This window comes from Aegilops tauschii, chromosome 3, assembly GCF_002575655.3.
Source record: "Aegilops tauschii subsp. strangulata cultivar AL8/78 chromosome 3, Aet v6.0, whole genome shotgun sequence".
Lineage (NCBI taxonomy): Eukaryota > Viridiplantae > Streptophyta > Magnoliopsida > Poales > Poaceae > Aegilops > Aegilops tauschii.
In genome coordinates this window covers 36,619,047-36,641,308 of record NC_053037.3, presented here as the reverse complement: position 1 = coordinate 36,641,308, position 22,262 = coordinate 36,619,047, and the positions used below count along the sequence as shown (strand labels likewise).

General features: G+C 47.0%; 1 long non-coding RNA gene and 1 pseudogene across 2 annotated transcripts; both read left to right on the top strand.

Annotated features, from left to right (window-relative positions):
* Window positions 1-2,773: 2,773 nt before the first annotated feature.
* On the top strand, window positions 2,774-15,634 carry LOC141042242 (uncharacterized). Of its 2 annotated transcripts, XR_012204124.1 has the most exons (4): window positions 2,774-3,908; window positions 4,680-4,770; window positions 6,025-11,549; window positions 12,324-14,740. It is a non-coding gene; the product is annotated as an uncharacterized lncRNA (long non-coding RNA). The 2 variants fall into 2 exon arrangements; XR_012204123.1 differs by lacking the exons at window positions 6,025-11,549; window positions 12,324-14,740 and adding an exon at window positions 15,382-15,634 and having other exon boundaries at window positions 2,862-3,908.
* Window positions 15,635-17,611: 1,977 nt separating this feature from the next.
* Window positions 17,612-21,600, top strand: LOC109786046 (putative disease resistance protein RGA4; annotated as a pseudogene).
* Window positions 21,601-22,262: the final 662 nt, after the last annotated feature.

Here is a 22,262-nt window from a genome sequence, read left to right as displayed (position 1 = left end):
TTGATTATAAAGAAGATGTGCATTCTAATGTTTCATAGTAACAAGTAAACCACTACTACAAAACAGGCTAACAGTGTCTTTGATACCGCACTCCCGGCAAGGCTCCTCAGGCGACGTTGTTCTGCGCAATGCATTTGTATTTATTTAATGGACAAGAATCAAATCTAAATTTACATTAAAAAATGCCTAAATTTTGGTGAAACGTACCGTTAAAGTTCTTGAGTATTTATTTATTAGGTCATATATGCTAGTTTCATAGGTTTTAGACACCATTAATCTTTTCTGAAAATTCAAAAACAATTTTACATAATTAAGTATGTGTATTTGATTTCACATATACATATTTGAAAGTACCAGAGTTTTGTTTCATAAGACCTAAATATACGAAAATACAAAGGTGAACATGGGTGCGCGCGCACCCATGTGAATAGTAAATTCATAAAAAACAAAAAAATTCTGAAATTTCGCGGTATGAATCTTAGTCGATCATTCTACTCATCGTGTGAAGTTTCATGATGTATTAACACCCATGGTATTCTTAGTGAAGAAAATACAAATGCGATTATACTATTCATTAAACAGTGCTTTTTAATATAGCTTCGATTAGCTTTGATTTTGTCATTTTTGCCCAGATTACCACGGATGTGATTTTTTTATGAAACTTCATATGCGAGTATACCGGTTGACTATGTATATTTCAAAAATAAATTCAGATTTTTTTGATTTTTTCTAGCATTTTTTTGAAATTACTATTTATAAAGGGTGCGCGCGCACCCATGTTCACCAAATCCGCGTCCCTAAATATATGCTAACTAACTTATTAGGATCTTTTTTCCAATATTACAAAATTTTAAACGTATTTATAGTTCAAATTTGATTTTTTTAATTAAATATAAAGTTATTAATTAAATGTCTAAAGCATAGCAAATAATGAAATCTATAAACTTCAAACCATTTTTCATAGAATACCATGGTCATAAAAACATAATACACTAAAATATAAAAGGACAGAAAACCAAAATACCAACATAATTGAGGAGTGTCAGGGACCACTAAAGCCCACTATTGTTGTAACCGAGAGTGGTGAGCACATGTTTTGACCCATGGCTAACTTGGGCCCATATAATAGTAAGTCGCGGGTAGTTGTATTGTCCCTCAACTATGGCGGCTTCCCGAGCATGCCTAATCTCACATATAAGCAATTTCTTAATTAAGTAACACTGAATTCAAACACGATGTGCTAGGTGACTACATGCTGAGAGAAATATGTTAGTGCAGCATCACCTGCAATCCATCACCACCAGATTAAAGGCTGGAGAAACTGGATCATGCCACAAAACAACATGAAAAGATATGTCAAAGTCGCTACACAAATTGTCAACGAATAGCTCTCCTTAAAAACACACCAACTTTCAAGATCTGAAGGGAAACGATAGATCTGGGACACAAACTCTCATAGGCCCTTCGTCAGCGTCGGGCCAGACATCGTCGACATGGGGAGAGACTGAAGAGACCTAATTCTATCACACCATCATCACCACCACCTCGTCGATGCTGCCAGCAGTGGCGGAGTTACAGCAAGGACGAGTGGGCTGTGGCCGGCCCAGCCTAAAAAATTTACTCTTATGTTAGCCTATTTTTGGGTCATATAAAACTAGCCCAGTACTTATTTCTTTCAGCTAGCCCGCCCAGATATTTGGGCCGAGCTCCGCCACTGGCTGCCGAGGAAACAAATACCTAAGAAACACAAAACAAGACAGACGGGTCCCCACTCTTTTTATCGTCAACGAGGCCGCTGGACAGTGAAGAGGAGGGGGGCCGAGGCTGCGCTGGGTAGGGAAGCTTTGGCGAAATCGTCGACGCCTAGGGTTGGGAGGAAATGGAAAGGGAATGAGAGCATTTTCTTACAACCTCAATTGCATCTCCATTGATAGCAAAAAGCAAGTGAACTCAATCCGGGCCGTTGACTTGCTCGTCCGCTTCCACCTTCGCCGTACGCCAACTGAACTGGAAAACGGCACCTCTCGCTTCAGTGTCGAGTTCTTCGGTCATGAGCCTGCAGTTGGTCGTCCTTCTCTTCAGGCAGGGTCCTGACACAGCGACGGCTCCCCACCCTCCTCCCCGTGCTCGCCGCCTAAGCCATGGTTGGATCCCACATCCTCCTCTCCTTCTCCGCTTCCGTGCACCAGCAGGAGAAGGGGAGGCCTGGGAGATGGCGCACGACAGGCCTGCCGGCGGTGCCCTGCCCCTCAGCCGCCGCCCGCTCCAAGAACGGCGTCGCCTACGTACCGCACCGAGCGAGACCTTGAGCGTCGCGGGCACCGCGGAAAAGGGCGAGCTCCGCATCGTTCGTCTGCCGCCGGTTGCTGCTGCTTCAACCAACCACGTAAGCAGTAAGCTGTGTAAGCAGGCCCCTTCTCCTGCAACAACGGTGTAACGCCACGACACCGACGTTTCAAACGCCCTTCATATTTTTCGTGTTCGCCGTATGTTTTATTTTGTTTGTTGCATTCATCATGTCATCATGAGCATTGCATCACATGTTTTCTAAAACTTGCATCCGCTTGTAATTGTCGTGTCCCCCTTGCCTTCGTTGACCGTTCCTAGACCAATCGTGTTTTCGATTCCCTCTTGTCAAACCACCTAACCCCTCCTTGCACAGCGCTTTGACCCCTCGCTTGCTCATCTGAAACTTACCCGAACCCGACCCTGGCTGTCGCTAGGTTCGGATCATCTCCAAATATTCCTAAAATATCTTCAGTTTCTTATTTAATTTTTCCTAACCTAATTTTCTGACCGTCGGATCTAAATTAGTGAGACCCTAAACCTTCTCCTCTATCTATAAATAGACCACCTACCTGCCTAACCCTAAAATTTAGGAGCCTTGTCCCATCCTCCCAGCCGCCGCCCCTGTCTCATCACCCATCTTCTTCCTCGGGATCCTCCCAGATCCCCTTCTCACCCAACCAGCACTCGAGGCCTCCCCTCGATCCGCCCGGCCAGAGCAACCCTCGATCCAACTCCACCTCACCCGCTGCCTCCTCGATCCCCTCCCGAGCAGGTGCTCGCCCGGAGCCCCGCGTCACCGCCAACCTCCCCGCCGGCGAGCGAACCAGCAGCCAACCAGATGAGCGCCGGCCACCTCCCTTTTTCTTCACCTTCCGTTTCCTCCCTGCGTTTCCCCTCTCTCAACTCTCTCTTTTCCTCTCTGCCCCAGGACGAAGCTCCGTCGCCTTGAAGCTTTGCTGTCAGCCACCTCCACCGCCTGGATCCGACGTGGATTCGCCGTTTCGCGCTCCTCCGGCCACCTCCGCCCGTTTCCCCGTCCCCGGCGCCGACGTGGAGTCGTGCCAAGACGCCGCCACTGCTCTGCTTCCTGGCGAGCAGAGGACGAGGCGCCCGCTCGCCCGCGTCTCGCGTTGATCGCGGCCGTCGCCCCGCATCGCCAGCAGCAAGCTCCGCCGCGCCAAGTTCGCCGTCGTCGCGCCGAGTCCCTCGCCAAGCCGCCGCCGTTGCCTCTGTTTCGCGCCCTCGTGTTGCTGCTGTCGCGCCCTGCTTCGTCTGAAGCTCCAGCGCCAAGTCCCTCGCCAAGCCGCCGCCGTTTGCCCTGCCGCCGGCCTGCCTCCTTGTTCGGATCCGGCCAAGCTCTCCCCGTCGCCGGTTGCCTCGCCGACCCGCCGCTTCTCGCGCCTGTCGACCCCACCATCTCGCCGTCCGTCGCCCTGAACCTGCTGTTGGTTCTGTTCTTCAGAGATGAGCAGCAGCAGCTCGCCCGCCCCTTCGCCTGTTGACCGATTCGGCTGCTCACATGGGCTGCAACCACGGGTCGGCCTCCTCCGCGCCAAGGCCCAGCGCGCCCCTTCGCGGCCTGCCCATCCTCCTCCCCACCGAACTGGGCTTGGCCCATGGTGAGCCACCCACAGTCCTGCACCCAGTCCGTCCCAGATTCGGCCCGATGCGTTTTTTTCCTCTGTTGCGATTTTAGCTATTTTCCCAGGAACTGCAGTTTTTCAGAAAACCCCTTAATGTTCATGCATTAATAACTCCACATCCGTGCATCATATTAAAATGAATTATATATGTAAAATGCTTAGAATTTCATCTAGTTTCATAATATGTTGCTTTCATCCATGTTTAAAATGCTTAAAATGCTGTTTGTTTAAATTTGCTCAAATTGCCATGAAAATGATTTATTTCATAACTAAATAACCGTAACTCCGATTTTAATAAACTTTATATGTAAATGGGGTGGAAAATGCATAGATTCACTTTGTTTTACTGTTTAACAACATTAAAATATGATTTAGGGCAGAACAGTACCAAATCAAAAATATGCACATGAGGATTTATCGGACTTGTTGTTTGTTATTTCCGGCCTCATTTAAACTTGCTTAAATAGATAGATTTATTATGCTTCACCCCTTGCCATGCTTAATAACTTTTAATATTGTTGGGTACATAACCAAGAGCGAACTAAATAACTTGAATGTGGTGTTTCGGCAATATGCAACTCGTTGCATATTGAGCTCCACTTAATTTGTAGTTTTGTTTTGTGCACTTTGTCATGCCATGCCTCCTTAAACCGGACATGCATCATACTTGATTGTGCATCATGCCATGTTTATGTGATGATTGTTTACTATGTTGTTTGCTCCTTTCCGGTTTGCTTCTCTTGTTAGCTACGGTTTCGTTCCGGAGTTGTGAGGATTCGTTCGACTCCGCCCGTTTGTCTGCTTCATGGACTCGTTCTTCTTCCTAGCGGGATTTCAGGCAAGATGACCGTCACCTTGGATCTCATTACTATCATTGCTATACTAGTTGCTTCGTTCTATCACTATGCCGCGTTACCTACCACTTGCTTATCAAGCCTCCCAAATTGCCATGAACCTCTAACCTTTTTCACCCGTCCTAGCAAACCGTTGTTTGGCCATGTTACCGCTTTTGCTCAGCCCCTCTTATAGCGTTGCTAGTTGCAGGTGAAGATGAAGTTTGCTCCATGTTGGTTTATGTTTATGTTGGGATATCACAATATCTCTTATATTATTAATGCATCTATATACTAGGTAAAGGGTGGAAGGCTCGGCCTTTTGCCTAGTATTTTGTTCCACTCTTGCCACCCTAGTTTCCGTCATATCGGTATTATGTTCCCAGATTTTTGCGTCCCTAACACGGTTGGGTGATTTATGGGACCCCCTTGACAGTTCGCCTTGAATAAAACTCCTCCAGCAAGGCCCAACTTTGGTTTTACCATTTGCCTACCTACCACCTATACCTTTCCCTTGGGTTCTGCAGACTCAAGGGTCATCTTTATTTAGCCCCCCCCCCCCCCGGCCAGTGCTTCTCTAAGTGCTGGTCCGAACCGAGCAACCTGCGGGGCCACCTCGGGGAAACTTGAGGGCTGGTTTTACTCGTAGCTTGACTCATCCGGTCGTGTCCTGAGAACGAGATACGTGCGGCTTCTATCAGGGTGTCGACACACCGGGCGGCTTTGCTGGTCTTATTTTAACTTGTCGAAATGTCTTGTAACCAGGATTCCGAGATTGATCGGGTCTTCCCGGGAGAAGGAATATCCTTCGTTGATCGTGAGAGCTTATCATGGGCTAAGTTGGGACACCCCTGCAGGGTTTTGAACTTTCGAAAGCCGTGCCCGCGGTTATGTGGCAGATGGGAATTTGTTAATATCCGGTTGTAGTAAACTTGAAGTAAACTTTTTTAAAATACACCAACCGTGTGCGTAACCGTGATTGTCTCTCTTTCGGGGTTGTTCGAGACGAGAACACGGTCCTTGGGTTATGCTTGGCGTAAATAGGAGTTCAGGATCACTTCTTGTTCATTACTAGTTGACGACCGTTCCATTGCTTCTCTTCTCGCTCTTATTTGCGTATGATAGCCACCATACTTGCTTAGCCGCTGCTGCAACCTCACCACTTTACCCCTTCCTTTCCCATTAAGCTTTGCTAGTCTTGTTACCCATGGTAATGGGATTGCTGAGTCCTTGTGGCTCACATATTACTACAAAAATAGTTGCAGGTGCCGAGGATACCAGCGTAGGTGATGCTGCCGAACTCAAGTGGGGTTTCGACGACAGACTTGGTCGTTTCTATGTTTCTTTTCATGTTGATCAGTAGTGATGCCCAGTTGCGGAAGATCGGGATCTAGCAGTTGGGTTATCTTCTTTTTATTTGGATTTGTCCGTAGTCGGACTATGTGTGTACTCTGAATGATGTATGTTTTATTTATGTATTGTGTGAAGTGGCGATTGTAAGCCAACTCTTTATCCCATTCTTGTTCATTACATGGGATTGTGTGAAGATGACCCTTCTTGCGACAAAACCTACAATGCGGTTATGCCTCTAAGTCGTGTCTCGACACGTGAGAGATATAGCCGCATCGTGGGTGTTACAAGTTGGTATCAGAGCCATCCCCGACTTAGGAGCCCCTGCTTGATTGAATCGCTGGCGTTGTTGAGTCTAGAACAAAAATGTTTTGAGTCTTAGGATTATATATATCGGAGAGTAGGATTCTTTTTACTCCTCAGTCCCTTCGTCGCTCTGGTGAGGCCTCCTGACGTAGATGTTTTGACTTTCCTCTCCTCAAATTTCACTAAAAAAATTTAGGATCACGCGGGTATCTTGGAATCGTTCCGATGGTTTTGTGACGAGAACATTGTTCTTGGTGCCTCCTGACATTTAGGGGTTGTGGCAATGTCCCGGGGAGTTGAGCTCCGAGGTGTTGTCGTCACAATTTTATCGTTGCAGTTCTGGAATACCTGAGTTTTTTTTCGTCGACATCGAAAATCTCTTTTATGCAGTTGTTGGTGAGATAATCTCGACGCCATCCAGTACTGGGGCGGGAGTTCGGGAGTATTGCCATAACTTGTATAACGGATGCTTTTCGAAGGTTGAGGTACACGATTTCCGGAGTTTTCTTGGTTATGTGTTGACGGATGGATATAGCTGGATGTAGGAATTGTTAGTTTGGGTGAGATATATATTGCTTCCCCTGTATCCCCAACACCAGATTGCATAACCAGAAAGTTTCGGGAGTTTATAGGTGGGAATTCAAGTAGCCCCTAGGATATCTTTTCGACAGATGCATGATATGAGATTGGGGTTCGACGTCTAGTGGTCCGCCTATCCACGGTTGGTTTTACAGTGGTCTCGTTGTGTCTTAAAGAGTCCTTGGCTATGCTGACTCGGGGACGCTTCGTATGTCATGTGTACTGCCTTGTACATGATGGTGATGTACGATCGAGCCCGTGTGGGCCCCACCACGAAAACTTCGGACGAAATCTCTATCATATGTTTGTTTCCGGCTTATTCTGCGAACCAAATCCTTGTTTTGTTTTTGTTGTGGTATTCGTGTTGCTTCGATGTCAAGTGTTGATTCCATACCTTATTCGAAACGGTGCTCTCATATTTCTATGGGAGTGCTAATCCTTCTTTATCATCGAGAGTGTCATGTCAATTCTTTTCCAACCGGTGTGCTTTCTCTTCAAGTGGATCCGATCATTTTCAACATTCGCGAGATCAAATTTCAGTTCTTCTCAACGGTGTTTGTTCCATTCGTCCCAAGTTGTCTTTGTTTTTCCCACCCTCCCACCCTTTTTCTTCATGGAGACAAAAAATTTAATCAAGTATCCTTTTATTGATGAGAAGTCTCCCCATTCTTTTCCGTCAATGTTCTTAGCCGGTGATTCTCAAGAAGATGCTTAGGAGCTTCAAGTTCATCCGTCTTCGTTCTCATCTTCTTCTTCGGTGGATTCAATTCAAGCTTTCAGTGTTGATCATATTCCTTCCCTCGTGTCAATTGCTTTGTCATGTGGGTGCACCTCTTAATTATTCACCTCCCTCTATTTCTTCTCTGGAGTGCTTAAAGTTATCTCAGAAGATTCACATTTCCATTCCTAATTTGTTCAAGCTATTTCGAGGTTGATATCTCATTCAAGGCATTTAATTCAACCGGTGCAATATCTTTCAAGCAAAATTTTCGAAAGGTGTTTCTTTGAGTGGGCCCTAACCCACAGGTCTTTTCCCAGGATCTTACCTAACTCTTCTAACTTTTCCGGTGTTATTCTCAATTAATTTCGAAGTTTGACGTAAGAATGAATTCTCATCAGTCAAATGTCTTTCTCCAAGATCTTCCAAATTCTTTTCATCGCTGGTTCAAGCTTTCTAATTTTTATTCCGGAGTGCCTCAACAATTCATGGTGGTGTTTCTCGTCGTCATTTTCGGATTTGAAGACCGAAGAAGAGTTCCTCTTAAATCCTTACCCGTTCTTCCAAAGATTCATGGTTCTAGCTTGTTGCCATCCTCATAATTGTTTTTGATTGTGACAATTATTTTCTTACAACCCGGAGCATTTCGTGAATTCTTTCCATTTTATTCCTACGAAGGCCATCATTTCGGGTTTATTCATTCTCAGTTTTCAGCTCTCGATCTCCAAATCTTACCGGTGCATCGTTCAAGTATTCTCTAATCAACTCGTGATCTCTTCGTTCACTTGTATCTAAATTCTGTCAAGTATCTTTATTCGTTTTCTAATTCTTCCGGTGAATTGTGCCTTTGCTACTCTCATTTCCAATTCTTACGGTCGTTCATTCAAGAGTTCTCTTTCTTGGTTATCATATCAATTCATTCGTTCTTTCCAAATCCTACTGGCGGATCGTTGAAGAATTTCCCAAGTTGAGCAATATCTCTCTTCAAGTTTTTTTCAATGAGAATGAGTAGTATGCCAAAAATCCATTGTTTGTCATCAATTTAAGTTGATGGAGGATAAACATACAATAAACCTTATTCTTGTTTTCCTCAAGGTGATTCAATTCCTTATTCCGGAAGTTCATCAAAAAATTCTTGGTTTCAATTGTTCATCTTTCTTTCCGGAGTTTCAAGCTTTCCGCATTATCTCATCGCGAAGCTCCATCTAAATCATCGCAAGGTTTCTCCTTGTGTTCTCAACTTCTCTTTCTTTTCATCATCTTTTCATTACCAGAGTTATTCATGGAGGCTCGACATGGTGGTTCGTCAAGGATTCCTTTCATTCTTCAATTGTTCTTCAAGATTTCTCTCGAAGTTATGATCCGCAAAGCTATACTCTAAACAAACATGGTGTTCAACACATGTCTTGTTTTGAGGAGTTCAAGTATTCTTCATCTTGCATTCCGAAGTGCAATTCGTTCTACCTTATCATTTGAGGTGGTGTTATGTCATTTTTGACAATTTCTTTGTGTTTCATGATTCACAAGTTTTCGAGCATGAGATATTTAAACCCATCGTTTCTCCATTGGAGTATTCTTTGTAAAGATTTCACCTAAAGCCTTCCTTTGGGAATGTTGCTACTTGTGGTGCTCGTCAATGATCCAAGTTTCTCCTTCTCTTCTCGGTGAAAGAGTTTTCATCTCCGTGTTGCTCTCAAGCAATTAATTGATTCTGTTAGTGGTTGGTCTTCACCTCATAGTTTTGAGTTGTTTTCCATAAGCCCACAACAAGCTTATCCTTTCGTTGTTGATAATCCAACAACTCCGTTCTAGCATTTCTTGTAAGTGTGCTCTTTCAAGATCTTGTTTCTCTCCGTTCATTCCATTCCATTCTTTCATCTCTTCCCGAGGCATGGTGATGTTGCTCTCTTTCACCCATCGCCTCGTCTTGTCAAGTTCATGTTCAATTCCTTCCATTTACAGTCGGAGTGCTGTCCAAATTATATCACTCTTATTCCTTCTCTATCTTGTACCGGAGTGTTGTCGTAATTGATCTTTATCGTTCCTTGTACATCTCGTTTCAACCGGAGTGCTTGCATGCACTTCTTGGCCATTGCAACCCTTTTTCTTATGTCTTTCAACCTACAAGGTTCCCGTATTGTTCCTTGTTCTTTTTTTTCTAACGGAGTGTTTTCAACTTTGTTCACCTTCGTTTTATTCCTTCTTTAAATTTGTTCAACCTCGAAGGTTCTTTGGTTTGACTCATTTGTCAAAGAAGCAATTTGTTTAACCTCTTCCACTTCCGTTTCTCTCCGGTGCCATCCCTAGATCTCGGGATGAGATCCTCTTGTTGTGGTGGAGTGTTGTAACGCCCTGAGACCGACGCTTCAGACGCCCTCCATGTTTTTCGTGTTCGCCGTGTGTTTTATTTTGTTTGTTGCATTCATCATGTCATCATGAGCATTGCATCACATGTTTTCTAAAACTTGCATCTGCTCATAGTTGCCGCGTCCCCCTTGCCTTCGTTGACCGTTCCTAGACCAACCGTGTTTTCGATTCCCTCTTGTCAAACCACCTAACCCCTCCTTGCACAGTGCTTTGACCCCTCGCTTGCTCGTCTGAAACTTACCCAAACCCGACCCGGGCTGTCGCTAGGTTCGGATCATCTCCAAATAGTCCTAAAATATCTTCAGTTTCTTATTTAATTTTCCCTAACCTAATTTTCTGACCGTCGGATCTAAATTAGTGAGACCCTAAACCTTCTCCTCTATCTATAAATAGACCACCTACCTGCCTAACCCTAAAATTTAGGAGCCTTGTCCCATCCTCCCAGCCGCCGCCCCTGTCTCATCACCCATCTTCTTCCTCGGGATCCTCCCAGATCCCCTTCTCACCCAACCAGCACTCGAGGCCTCCCCTCGATCCGCCCGGCCAACCAGAGCAACCCTCAATCCAACTCCACCTCACCCGCTGCCTCCTCGATCCCCTCCCGAGCAGGTGCTCGCCCGGAGCCCCGCGTCACCGCCAACCTCCCCGCCGGCGAGCGAACCAGCAGCCAACCAGATGAGCGCAGGCCACCTCCCTTTTTCTTCACCTTTCGTTTCCTCCCTGCATTCCCCTCTCTCAACTCTCTCTTTTCCTCTCTGCCCCAGGACGAAGCTCCGTCGCCTTGAAGCTTTGCTGTCAGCCACCTCCACCGCCTGGATCCGACGTGGATTCGCCGTTTCGCGCTCCTCCGGCCACCTTCGCCCGTTTCCCCGTCCCCGGCGCCGACGTGGAGCCGCGCCAAGACGTCGCCGCTGCTCTGCTTCCTGACGAGTAGAGGACGAGGCGCCCGCTCGCCCGCGTCTCGCGTTGATCGCGGCCGTCGCCCCGCATCGCCCGCATCGCCAGCAGCAAGCTCCGCCGCGCCAATTTCGTCATCGTCGCACCGAGTCCCTCGCCAAGCCGCTGCCGTTGCCTCTGTTTCGCGCCCTCGTGCTGCTGCTGTCGCGCCCTGCTTCGTCTGAAGCTCCAGCGCCAAGTCCCTCGCCAAGCCGCCGCCGTTTGCCCTGTCGCCGGCCTGCCTCCTTGTTCGGATCCGGCCAAGCTCTCCCCGTCGCCGGTTGCCTCGCCGACCCGCCGCTTCTCGCGCCTGCCGACCCCACCATCTCACCGTCCGTCGCCCTGAACCTGCTGTTGGTTCTGTTCTTCGAAAATGAGCAGCAGCAGCTTGCCCGCCCCTTCGCCTGTTGACCGATTCGGCTGCTCACATGGGCTGCAACCACGGGTCGGCCTCCTCCGCGCCAAGGCCCAGCGCGCCCCTTCGCGGCCTGCCCATCCTCCTCCCCACCGAACTGGGCTTGGCCCATGGTGAGCCACCCACAGTCCTGCACCCAGTCCGTCCCAGATTCGGCCCGATGCGTTTTTTTCCTCTGTTGCGATTTTAGCTATTTTCCCAGGAACTGCAGTTTTTCAGAAAACCCCTTAATGTTCATGCATTAATAACTCCACATCCGTGCATCATATTAAAATGAATTATATATGTAAAATGCTTAGAATTTCATCTAGTTTCATAATATGTTGCTTTCATCCATGTTTAAAATGCTTAAAATGTTGTTTGTTTAAATTTGCTCAAATTGCCATGAAAAATGATTTATTTCATAACTAAATAACCGTAACTCCGATTTTAATAAACTTTATATGTAAATGGGGTGGAAAAATGCATAGATTCACTTTGTTTTACTGTTTAACAACATTAAAATATGATTTAGGGCAGAACAGTACCAAATCAAAAATATGCACATGAGGATTTACCGGACTTGTTGTTTGTTATTTCCGGCCTCATTTAAACTTGCTTAAATAGATAGATTTATTATGCTTCACCCCTTGCCATGTTTAATTAACTTTTAGTATTGTTGGGTACATAACCAAGAGCGAACTAAATAACTTGAATGTGGTGTTTCGGCAATATGCAACTCGTTGCATATTGAGCTCCACTTAATTTGTAGTTTTGTTTTGTGCACTTTGTCATGCCATGCCTCCTTAAACCGGACATGCATCATACTTTATTGTGCATCATGCCATGTTTATGTGATGATTGTTTACTATGTTGTTTGCTCCTTTCCGGTTTGCTTCTCTCGTTAGCTTCGGTTTCGTTCCGGAGTTGTGAGGATTCGTTCGACTCCGCCCGTTTGTCTGCTTCATGGACTCGTTCTTCTTCCTAGCGGGGTTTCAGACAAGATGACCGTCACCTTGGATCTCATTACTATCATTGCTATACTAGTTGCTTCGTTCTATCGCTATGCCGCGTTACCTACCACTTGCTTATCAAGCCTCCCAAATTGCCATGAACCTCTAACCTTTTTCACCCGTCCTAGCAAACCGTTGTTTGGCTATGTTACCGCTTTTGCTCAGCCCCTCTTATAGCGTTGCTAGTTGCAGGTGAAGATGAAGTTTGCTCCATGTTGGTTTATGTTTATGTTGGGATATTACAATATCTCTTATATTATTAATGCATCTATATACTTGGTAAAGGGTGGAAGGCTCGGCCTTTTGCCTGGTGTTTTGTTCCACTCTTGCCACCCTAGTTTCCGTCATATCGGTATTATGTTCCCGGATTTTTGCGTCCCTAACACGGTTGGGTGATTTATGGGACCCCCTTGACAGTTCGCCTTGAATAAAACTCCTCCAGCAAGGCCCAACTTTGGTTTTACCATTTGCCTACCTACCACCTATACCTTTCCCTTGGGTTCTGCAGACTCAAGGGTCATCTTTATTTAGCCCCCCCGGCCAGTGCTTCTCTAAGTGCTGGTCCGAACCGAGCAACCTGCGGGGCCACCTCGGGGAAACTTGAGGGCTGGTTTTACTCGTAGCTTGACTCATCCGGTCGTGTCCTGAGTGTTGGGGAACGTAGCAGAATTTTAAAATTTTCTACGCATCACCAATATCTATCTAGGAGTATTCTAGAAACGAGAGGGATAAGAGAGCATCTACATACCCTTGATGTAGATCGCGCACGGAAGCGTTCAAGAGAACGGGGTTGATGGAGTCGTACTCGCCGTGATCCAAATCACCGATGATCCTAGCGCCGAACGGACGGCACCTCCGCGGTCAACACACGTACGGTTTGGGAGAGACGTCTCCTCCTTCTTGATCCAGCAAGGGGAAGGAGAGGTTGATGAAGATGACTCCAGCAGCACGACGGCGTGGTGATGGTGGAGCAGCAGTACTCCAGCAGGGCTTCGTCAAGCGCTTACGGAGGAGGAGAGATGTTGGGGTGGGAGAGGGAGGCGCCAAAGCTTAGGTGTTGCTGCCCTCCCCCCTTTGTATAGGACCCCCAAGGGGGGCGCCGGCCCTGGAGATGGATCTCCCGGGGGGCGGCGGCCAAGGGGGGCTTGCCCCCCAAGTCAGGTGGGGGGCGCCCCCACCCCTAGGGTTTCCAACCCTAGGCGCAGGGGGAAGGCCCATGGGGGGGCGCCCCAGCCCACTAGGGGCTGGTTCCCCTCCCACTTCAGCCCATGGGGCCCTCTGGGATAGGTGGCCCCACCCGGTGGACCCCCGGGACCCTTCCGGTGGTCCCGGTACAATACCGGTGACCCCCGAAACCTTCCCGATGGCCGAAACTTGACTTCCCATATACAATTCTTTACCTCCGGACCATTCCGGAACTCCTCGTGACGTCCGGGATCTCATCCGGGACTCCGAACAACTTTCGGGTTACTGCATACCAATATCTATACAACCCTAGCGTCACCGAACCTTAAGTGTGTAGACCCTACAGGTTCGGGAGACATGCAGACATGACCGAGACGACTCTCCGGTCAATAACCAACAGCGGGATCTGGATACCCATGTTGGCTCCCACATGATCCTCGATGATCTCATCGGATGAACCACGATGTTGAGGATTCAATCAATCCCGTATACAATTCCCTTTGTCAATCGGTACATTACTTGCCCGAGATTCGATCGTCGGTATCCCAATACCTCGTTCAATCTCGTTACCGGCAAGTCACTTTACTCGTAACATAATGCATGATCCCGTGACCAAGCACTTGGTCACATTGAGCTCATTATGATGATGCATTACCGAGTGGGCCCAAGAGATACCTCTCCGTCATACGGAGTGACAAATCCCAAGTCTTGATCCGTGTCAACCCAACAGATACTTTCGGGGATACCTGTAGTGTACCTTTATAGTCACCCAGTTACGTTGTGACGTTTGGTACACCCAAAGCACTCCTACGGCATCCGGGAGTTACACGATCTCATGGTCTAAGGAAATGATACTTGACATTGGAAAAGTTTTAGCAAACGAACTACACGATCTTGCGCTATGCTTAGGACTGGGTCTTGTCCATCACATCATTCTCTTAATGATGTGATCCCGTCATCAATGACATCCAATGTCCATAGTCAGGAAACCATGACTATCTGTTGATCAACGAGCTAGTCAACTAGAGGCTCACTAGGGACATGTTGTGGTCTATGTATTCACACATGTATTACGATTTCCGGATAACACAATTATAGCATGAACAACAGACAATTATCATGAACAAGGAAATATAATAATAACCATTTTATTATTGCCTCTAGGGCATATTTCCAACACTGAGAACGAGATACGTGCGGCTTCTATCAGGGTGTCGACACGCCGGGCGGCTTTGCTGGTCTTGTTTTAACTTGTCAAAATGTCTTGTAACTGGGATTCCGAGATTGATCGGGTCTTCCCGAGAGAAGGAATATCCTTCGTTGACCGTGAGAGCTTATCATGGGCTAAGTTGGGACACCCCTGCAGGGTTTTGAACTTTCGAAAGCCGTGCCCGCGGTTATGTGGCAGATGGGAATTTGTTAATATCCGGTTGTAGTAAACTTGAAGTAAACTCTTCTAAAATACACCAACTGCGTGCGTAACCGTGATTATCTCTCTTTCGGGGTTGTTCGAGAGGAGAACACGGTCCTTGGGTTATGCTTGGCGTAAGTAGGAGTTCAGGATCACTTCTTGTTCATTACTAGTTGACGACCGTTCCATTGCTTCTCTTCTCGCTCTTATTTGCGTATGATAGCCACCATACTTGCTTAGCCGCTGCTGCAACCTCACCACTTTACCCCTTCCTTTCCCATTAAGCTTTGCTAGTCTTGTTACCCATGGTAATGGGATTGCTGAGTCCTCGTGGCTCACAGATTACTACAAAAACAGTTGCAGGTGCCGAGGATACCAGCGCAGGTGATGCTGCCGAACTCAAGTGGGGTTTCGACGAGAGACTTGGTCGTTTCTATGTTTCTTTTCATGTTGATCAGTAGTGATGCCCAGTTGGGGAAGATCGGGATCTAGCAGTTGGGTTATCTTCTTTTTATTTGGATTTGTCCGTAGTCGGACTATGTGTGTACTCTGAATGATGTATGTTTTATTTATGTATTGTGTGAAGTGGCGATTGTAAGCCAACTCTTTATCCCATTCTTGTTCATTACATGGGATTGTGTGAAGATGACCCTTCTTACGACAAAACCTACAATGCGGTTATGCCTCTAAATCGTGCCTCGACACGTGAGAAAATATAGCCGCATCGTGGGTGTTACAAATAGGCTGCAGTAAGTAAGCCTCAACTGTCTGTTTCCATCGTCTAACATTGACTGACTCGCCGAGGAGCAATTAGAGTAACTAAAATGATTGGATACTCCTTGACTGAAATCTTCTTGGAGATTTAGCACTATTTAAACAAGTGAGTAGATGCATATCAACTGTTTGATGAAATGCCCAGCCCAGGGAATCATGCGTGTATCTCAGGCTGGACGGAGCGAGTGGGCTTTTCGGCCCGCTCGTGGCCCGTTCGGGACCGGACCGTTCGGTCCTGGCCCGTTGAAGAAATTATACGGTCCGGTTACAGAATTTGGGCCCGATATTTTGTTGGTCCGGTCCGGTCTTTGACCGAGCCGACCGAGCGGACCGAAGCGCGCTGCAGGCCGTTCCTCGTCATCGCGGCCACCACACGCTCTGGCCGGCGAGATCCGCGCGCTGGGTGACCGACGACCACGCCCCGCCGTCCCTCTCCCGCGTGGGCGCGCCCCTCTTTGATTTGTTTCCGTTTATTGAGTCGAACAAAGAAGAAAACTCAAGTCGCGCGTGAGGTAGAAGAGAACAGAAAATAGAAAGAACACGCCATCGCACCCGTGATTATCTGAGAGTCACACAGGGGCAAGAGGCAGTCACGCCCTACCGTTTGGTTTTTCCTTTTAGTCAGTCGACAGAAAATATAAAGAGAGAATGAGATAAACATGATTCGATCCGATAATTTAGGCGCTTCCCACGACAACTCCTTGCTGTTGTTCCTTTTATTTGCTAGTAATGAGAGAAATAAGTTCGATCGGATAATCAGGCGCCATCCCATGACGCGGTTTCCTCTTATTCAGACGAACATGCAGAAAATAGAAGGAACAACAGAGAAAAAATGGTTGGATCCGACAATCACGGTGTCATCCCACGACTATCTTCACGTCAGAATTAATCCACCAATCACGGCAAGGCTCATACAAGGAAAATCATGGGTCCATGCACGCGCTAAATTACTTGCATGCAATGGAAAAAACTGCTAAAAATATACTTGCGGACGCTCGAGGCTAACCGTCGCGCCGCCCCCTCTTGCTCGCCTTCCTCTCCCCAGCGCCGCCGCTCCCTCGCGTGGCTGTTCCCCCTCTCCCCCGCGCGGCCGCGCCGCTCCCTCTCTCTCTCTCTCTTGTGCCTCTCCCTCACGCCGCCGCGCCGTCAACAGGTGCGTCTTCTCCGGCTCCGGCCACCGTGCTGCTTCTCCGACAACCTCTCCGACATCCTGGGCCCACATGCAGTGACTGGACGTCGCCGGACCGTGAGGACCGCCGGTCCGCACCGAGCTTCTCGTCCGCCGGTCCGGTCCCTGAAATCTGGACCGCTTCCCTGCTCGGTCCGGTCCGGACCGGACCGCCGGCGGCCGGTCCAATCGACGGCTCGGACCGGGACCGGACCGGCCCGGACCGTGTCCACCCTGACGTGTATCATTCCTACGATATGTTTGCTCCTTTTTTTTTTTGAAAAGGGGAATATATTTGCTCCTAGTAGACTCCTGTGGTTCCTGACTGTAGCCGGTTGCCGTAGCCTCGTAGGCAGAAAGAGCTTCCAACTTACAGGTCTGAAAGCGGGATGGAGTCAAGAAAAAGGGGCTCCCTACATTGCTCATATTTTATACCGGCAAATCTGCAGATTGTCCTTTTTCTTTATTATATAGAAGTAGTGATAATTTACAACGAGGAAGGTGGGAAGAAAAAGTCGTGTTTAATTACAAGAAAGGCGTGTTTGGTTTGGTGGTCATGACAGGAACGGACTGGTCTTAAGTCAGTCTTGATGACAGCCAAATTGACTGGTCTTGTTTTCCCACCTTTCCAAGTAAATGAAACAACCTTGAGGTGTGAGCAAGCATCCAACGAGGCAAGCTAGCCACAAGATTCCCCTTCCACTTCGCAGCGAGAACAGGGCCACCAGTGAGGTATGACAGCCTCTTCTCCCCCTCTGTGCCGGAGTTGCACATCTGACTTCTTACATGGTCCAGGCTTGAGATAACCATTCATTGTTCATTGATCCAGATGCCCTCTTGCTAGCCTCGTCGCGCTTCGGCCACTGTCCTAGACCGTTCCGTCACCTCCTACTCAGCTCCTTCGCACATCTGTCAGGCAGAGTATAAAGGTACAACCTTTAGTTTTGCTTTGTTCCCTGTCATTCCAAGCTCTAGTTTAGATGCTCCAGGTGTTGTGCTGTCAGATCATGAGATCTACAAATTTATTCTCTTTCTACCTCTGGACCAAAATAGAAGACGTTTTTGTAGGCTAGTTTAGCCTTAAAACGTCTTATATTTTAATACGGAGGGAGTATTTGTTATCGATTTAGAAACACCTGAAGTTGTAGATTACAGAGCCTCTGTTTGGAATGTTAATGGTATTTTTTTCTGAAAAAACTACAGAAATTCCCAGTGTTTTTGCTTCTAATAGTTAATATCTTTAGGAGCTTCTTGAGCTCGTTTTGATGAAATGAACTGTCACTGACTTGTGCAGAGAAATGCATCGTGTTGGCGATTAACTTGTGAGGAACAACTGAGAGCAGTGCTCACACGCCATAACAAGGCCCGCAAAACATTAAGCAGGCATACTTGCATCTTGGTCAGATTTCATATGTTTGGGTAATATGGGCACAATTTTGGATGCTCTCACGTTCAAATTCTTGACATAGCTGGGTCAGGTTATCGAGAATGAGGTTGTGATGACATTAAGTGTGAAGAAGGATATCAAGAGGCTAAAGAATAATCTGGAACATTTTAGCGCAATTCGGGAGGATGCTGAAGCTCTGGCCATGGAAGATAAACGGATAGAGGCATGGTGGAAGAACATGAGCAATGTAATGTTTGATGTTGATGTCATCATAGATCTTGTTATGGTTCATTCGGAAAAGCTTTTGCTGACACCTAGATCAGTATGTTGCAATCAGTCCATGGTCTCTTGTTTTGGAAAGCTTTCATTTGATCACAGGGTGGCTAGAAGAATTAAGGACATAAATGAAAAGCTTGATGAGATTAAAATGAACACAAAGATGTTCAACTTGGACAGAACCACACGTCAACAATTCCAAGTAACAATTGTGGATAGAAAGCAGACATCTCCTGTAGATGAACTAGAGGTTGTTGGAACAGAAATCAAACAGGCAGTTGAGGACATGGTACAAATGATTGTCAGTGGCTGTCGTGAGAATAGGTCAAGTGTTTTTGGGATTCAAGGGATGGGAGGCATTGGTAAGACAACATTAGCTCAGAAGATTTACAATGAGCCATTGGTAAGAGAGAAATTCCAAGTTCGTATATGGTTGTGCATTTCACAGAGCTACACAGAGACCGGGTTGATAAAGCAGGCAATACGAATGGCGGGAGAAAAGTGTGATCAATTAGAGACCAAGACCGAGCTTCTTCCACTTCTAGTGGACTCCATCAAAGGAAAGAGTGTTCTTCTTGTGCTGGATGATGTGTGGAAATCTGATGTCTGGATTGATCTTCTTCTATCGCCTTTCAGGAGAGCCTTGAATTTCCATGTCGTTGTCACCACAAGAAACCTGGATGTATTGGCAGAAATGCATGCAACATATACTCACCAAGTAAACACAATGAATTATCATGATGGTATAGAGCTGCTTATGAAGAAGTCCCTCCAGCCGCACGAGCAAATAAGCGAATTCGAGAATGTTGGGTATGAAATTGTAAAGAAATGTGACGGTCTTCCCCTTGCCATCAAGGTTGTTGCAGGTGTCCTATCTACAAAAAGAACAACTGCGGAATGGAAGAGTATCCGAGATAGCAAATGGTCCATTCATGGACTCCCCAAAGAACTTGGAGGCCCCCTGTATTTAAGTTACAGCAACTTACCCCCTCAACTTAAGGAGTGCTTTCTCTGGTGTGCGTTGCTGCCTCCTAATTTTGAAATCCATCGTGATTCTGTAGCTTACTGGTGGGTTGCTGAAGGTTTAGTGAGGAAGGAGCATGGATTCTCGATACATGAAATTGCTGAAGAATATTACCTTGAGCTAGTTCGGAGGAATCTTCTTCAACCTGTACCGGAGTATGTAGACAAGGCTGCGTCAACGATGCATGATCTGTTGAGGTCACTTGGACAGTATTTGACAAAGGATCACTCCCTGTGCATGAATGTGGAAAGAATCGGTGATATGTCGAACCTCCGCCGCTTAGGCATCAGTCATGTTGTAGAAGAAATACCCATTCTAGAAGAGCACAGGTGCTTGAGGAGCCTCCTACTTTTTAATAACAAGAATTTCAAATCAATGCACAAGGATATTTTCAGGAAGCTTGAGCATATCCGTGTCTTGGTTCTCAGTGGAACAAGCATCAAGGACATACCGGATTCAGTGGGAAATTTGGTGCTATTGAGGTTGCTAGATCTGAGCTATACAGAAATTAACAAACTTCCAGAGTCGGCAGGAAGCCTCATCAGTCTTGAATACCTCTCTTTGCTTGGTTGCAGTCAATTGGATAGCCTGCCAGCTGGTCTGATGAGACTGTCCAAGATAAGTTTTTTGCACCTAGAGCGGACTTCAATTGATCATGTTCCAAAAGGGATCTCAAAGTTTCAGCAGCTCTACAACCTAAGAGGAGTTTTTGAGAGCGGTACTGGATTCAGGTTGAATGAATTGCGATGCCTCCCCAATATCCAACGTCTCTGGGTTAGTAAGCTAGAGGAAGTGATGCCAGGGGGCGAACTTGTACTGAAGAACAGTCGTAATCTTAAAGAACTGGGACTACGCTGCACAATGAAGATGGGTGCTCATGATAGAACGCGCTATGAGCACGACAAGGTTCAGAAAATTCAGCAAGTCTATGATATGCTCGTCCCGTCGCCAAGCCTAGAATATATTTTTCTTGTTGGGTTCCCGGGTACTATGTTTCCAGAATGGCTACGATTGAAACCGGAGCTTAACATGCCAAGTTTGCGTCAGATGCACCTTGATGAGTGCATGTCATGTTCAGAGCTTCCACCAGCAGGTCAGATACCTCAACTGCAATTTCTTAAGATTAAAGGTGCAGATGCCATAGAAACCATTGGCGAAGAACTCCTGGGAAAAGGAGTGGGAAGTCCAGCAGCCTTTTTCCCAAAGCTTGAAGTGCTTCAGGTCATTGGCATGTTCAGTCCCTCAACTCTGGGAATCCCAGCGATAGCGCTCATCATATCTCTCTGATGCCTTGCCTTAAGCGTCTGTTGCTTCTTGATTGCCCAAAACTGAGAGCTCTCCCTCAAGACATGTCCAAGATTGTTCACTTGAAGAGAATCCACATTGAAGGTGCTCACAAGCTGCGAGAAGTTGTCGACCTTCCCGCAGTCGTGTGGCTCAAAGTGAAGAACAACACATGTTTGAAGACAATCTCCAATCTCTGTAAGCTTCAGGACTTGCTTGCTCAGGACTGCCCAGCACTGGATCAGGCAAAGAACCTATTCTCATTGAGGCACTTGTACATGGTCGACTGCCCACGCGAGCAAGAGTTCAGGAAGTGCCTCTCAGAAGAACAAGGCGTCCTAGTCCATGTTGCAACGATTGGTGCAGATGGCCGGAATATCTTCCCGGATGAATCCCTCTATAATTAGGCAGGTGAGGGAGCAAAATAGCTTAGAAAAAGTTACTCTATTTCTGCTGCATCTGTTCTTTAAATGCTGAAAGTGCTTCTGATTTAAAGCTTGCTATTGATAATATTTTGGTTTGTGCTACTCAGGAAGACGACCGTCACCGCTGCTGAGGCTGGCTGTCCTGTGTGATCGGAGCCCCTTGAGATGGTAGAGCACCTCATGTTCGGCTGCCCCTTCACCCTTGCTTTCCGGGCTAAGCTGGGGTGCCCGTCATCAGTGCGTCTGTGCGGGAGCTCCACCTACTTGACGTCTGTACCACCGTCTGCGATGCTTCTCCCTCCGCCTTTGTGCTGCTTTGCTACTGGCACCTGTGGAAACATAGGAATGCTGCGTTGTTCCATGGCCTCTCTCCTTCCCTACTCCATGTCCTCAAGTGTTGCTGGGATGACCCGTCGTTGTCATATGGGAGGTGCAAGGTGGATCTGCGCTGCCCACATTGACGTTTGTCTTCGTGCCCTCGAGACCCCGTAGGCGGCCGCGCACCTTGCAGCTTGACCTTCGCCTGTCCTTGGTCTTTCTCTCTGTTTGTATGTATGTTGGTGCTCCACCTACTGTTGCCCCCCTAACCCTCATATAATGCTGTAAACAATTCTGGGTTTTAGCCCTTTTATGAAAATCCACGTGTTTTGTTGGAAAACCACTTAAAGTTCTTTTCATTCTTACCATCCTACGCGAAACCGGTTACTCTTCTTACAGCACAAGAGTGCCACATATTAACAAAGAGATAAAGGTAAGTCGGTAACACTGAAGATATTTTTCTCAGTGATGCAGATGCTTAAAAGATTAGATGAGAATCACCGACATGATATTTGCAGGACCAACAGCTCATCCTTCACCATATCTTGAAGCGCAACGGAGCCTTTTGATCGGAGTCGGACA